The sequence below is a fragment of the Ursus americanus genome, chromosome X (genome assembly GCF_024610735.1).
Source record: "Ursus americanus isolate L20-20 chromosome X, mUrsAme1.1.p, whole genome shotgun sequence".
In the NCBI taxonomy this organism is placed as follows: Eukaryota; Metazoa; Chordata; class Mammalia; order Carnivora; family Ursidae; genus Ursus; species Ursus americanus.
The window spans coordinates 3,162,947-3,166,264 of NC_142164.1; the positions used below are offsets into that span (position 1 = coordinate 3,162,947).

At 37.9% G+C, this 3,318-nt stretch overlaps 1 pseudogene; it reads left to right on the plus strand.

Annotated features, from left to right (window-relative positions):
* The first annotated feature begins 326 nt into the window (after nt 1-326).
* LOC123787680 (thioredoxin pseudogene) lies at nt 327-1,604 on the plus strand (annotated as a pseudogene).
* The last annotated feature ends 1,714 nt before the right edge of the window (nt 1,605-3,318 follow it).

Genomic DNA, 3,318 nt, shown 5'->3' on the forward strand with positions numbered 1-3,318 from the left:
CCATACAACACCATTACAATGTCATTAACTATATTCCCTATTCTGTGCCTTTTACTCCTGTGGCTTATTCATTTCATAACTAGAAGTGGGTATCTCCCATGTCTCTTTACCCATTTTGTCCATCCCTTAGGCCCCCTTTCCTCTGGCAACCATCAGTTTGTGTGTCAAATATATTCAAATTAAAAAATTAGATACATAATTTTAAAAAAATAAATGCTAGTTGCCATAAAGGGAAGACAGGCTGAATGTTTTGCAAGCTCTGTCTGGCATTTTTGGATCCACTCTCATCAATCCCTACCATCATTTGTCAAACTCAAACTGCCAAAATGGTGAAGCAGATAAAGAGCAAGTATTCTTTTCAGGAAGCCTTGAACAGTGCAGGAGATAAACCAGTTGTAGTTGACTTCTCAGCCACATGGTGTGGGCCTTGCAAAATGACCAAGCCTTTCTTTCATCCCCTCTCTGAGAAGTATTCCAACGTGGTATCCCTTGAAGTAGATGTGGATGACTGTCAGGATGTCGCTTCAGAATGTAAAGTCAAATGCATGCCAACCTTCCAGTTTTTCTGAGTTTTTTTGTTTTTTGTTTTTGTTTTCTTTTAATGTACTGTTTAATTTTATTTGCCAGTATTTTTTTATTATGATATGTTAGTCACCATACAGTACATCCTTAGTTTTTGATGTAGTGTTCCATGATTCATTACTTGTGTATAACACCCAGTGCTCCATGCAATATGTGCCCTCCTTAATACCCATCACCAGGCTAACCCATCCCCCACCCCCCTCCCCTCTAAAACCCTCAGTTTGTTTCCATGAGTCCATAGTCTCTCATGGTTCATCTCTCCCTCTGATTCCCCCCCTTCATTTTTCCCTTCCTTCTCCTTATGTCCTCCATGCTATTCCTTATGTTCCACATATAAGTGAAACCGTATGATAATTGTCTTTCTCTGCTTGACTTATTTCACTTAGCATAATCTCCTCCAGTTCCATCCATGTTGATGCAAAGATTGGGTAATCATCCTTTCTGGTGGCTGAGTAATATTCATTTGTATATACGGACCACATCTTCTTTATCCATTCGTCTGTTGATGGGCATTTCGGCTCCTCCCACAATTTCGCTATTGTGGACAATGCTGCTATGAACATTGGGGTGCATATGGCCCTTCTCTTCACTACGTCTCTATCTTTGGGGTAAATACCCAGTAGTGCAATTGGTGGGTGTCATAGGGTAGCTCTATTTTTAATTGAGGAACCTCCACACTGCTTTCCAAAGTGGCTGTACCAACTTGCATTCCCACCAACTGTGTAAGAGGGCTCCCCTTTCTCCACATCCTCTTTTTTGTTTTGTTTTTAAAGGTGGAGGGAGAGGCAGAGGGAAAGAGAGTACCTTAAGCAGGCTCTATGCCCTGCACAGAGCCTATCACAGGGCTCAATTTCATAACCCTGAGATCAGGACCTGAGCCAAAATCAAGAGTCAGGTGCTTAACTGACTGAGCCACCCAGGCGCCCCATCTTTCCAGTTTTTTTAAAAAGGGACAAAAGGTGGGTGAATTTTCTGGAACTAATAAGGGGAAACTTGAAGCTACCATTAATGAATTAACCTAATTATGTTCTCTGAAAACACAACCAGCCATTGGCTATTTAAAATTTATAAGTTTGTTTATTTACAAAAAGGGAAGATCAAATATGAAGACTATATACTCAACTTCCATCTGATTATAAGTGACAATAAAATATTAATTTTACTCTTTTTTTAAAAAAAGAAGTGTTAGAAATGAAACAACAACAAAATCCCACTGTGATGGAGCATGTCAAAATGACACAGGAGTCAACTGAAAGACTTCTCAATGGCCAAAGCTGGAATAATTTAAGCAATAGAATAAAGTAATATTAGACTATAACCCAAAGTATAAAGTAAATATTCATGAGTCCATAGTGATATAAATAACTGATTGAATAAGTTAATAGATGGGAGATAAGAGACAGCCTCTCATGCACAGGAAAGACAAATAAATTGTATAGATACTAAAAGAAGGTAAGCATAACACTTGCTCCTTAAGTGAGGGCTGTAAATACTGATTTCTTTGCAAAGAGGACAGTATGGAAAGCAGGGGGAGAAGAATCATTTTACAGTGAAGAAAACTAACAAGCACTATGATGAAAATGTCATTTTACTTCTGAGGTTTTGCTTCCAAAAATCATAACTCCAGTCTAATCATGAGAAAAACATCAGACAAATCCCAATAGTGAGGCATTCTACGAAATACTGGATGAGTCCTCCTCAAAACTGTCAAAGTCACCAAAAACAAGGGAAGTCTGAGAAATTATCCAACCAGGAAAAGCTTATGGAGACATATATTTAGACAACTAAATATAGTGTTGTATTTTGGAACACAAGAAGGACATTAGGTAAAAAGTAAGGAAATCTGAATAAATCACAGATTTTAGTTAATAATGTATCTATATTGGTTCATTATTATAACTAAAATTCCACACTAATGTAAGATGTTAATAATAAGGAAAACCGTGTGCAGGGTGGAGGTATATGGCAACTCTTCATACTATCTTTTTCTGTAAATCTAGAACTGTTCTACGAAATAAAGTTTATTAATTTTTCTAAAAGTTCTCTAAAAGAAAAGTGCATGGTCTAAGGGGGACTTGAGGCCAGAGACAGAAGCAATGGTGTGTTCAAGGAACAGAAATAAAATTATTGTGATTTAAGTAGCATGATCAAAGGTGAATATGATGCAAACTACAATAGAACTGAAAGAGAGGGGCCAGAATGTACAAAGCTTTGTAGACCATATTAAGCATTTTTGTCTTCATCTTGAGAGCAATGATGTTAAGTAGCAGGGGATGAGAGGTGGCATGAGGCAAAGGGAGAGGTAAAGGATGACACCCACATTTTAGTTTGGCCAACTGAGTGCCTGATGCAGAATTTACTGAGACTGGAACACTGGAAATGTAGAGGAGATCAATTTTAGACATGTGGGATTTAATGTGCTTGTGGGATATCCAAGTAGAGTGGTGGTGGTGGTGATAGTGGTGGTAACTTAATTGTAATGGCTTCAAGAAAGAATGAGAACAGACTACTTCTTTCAAAAATTTGGTGGTAAATCGGAGAAGGTTGGGACAGTCATTGGGCAGGAATGAAAATTCAAGGGAGATAGAGACAGAAAAGAAAAAGGATAAGCAATAGAATAAAGTCTTGCCTGGCACCAAATTTAAATTTAGTCAGTAGGCATTACCATATTTGATGACTATATTCTCCCCAACTTAATAGTGCCAGTGAATAGCTTACTCTGTACTTCATCAAAAG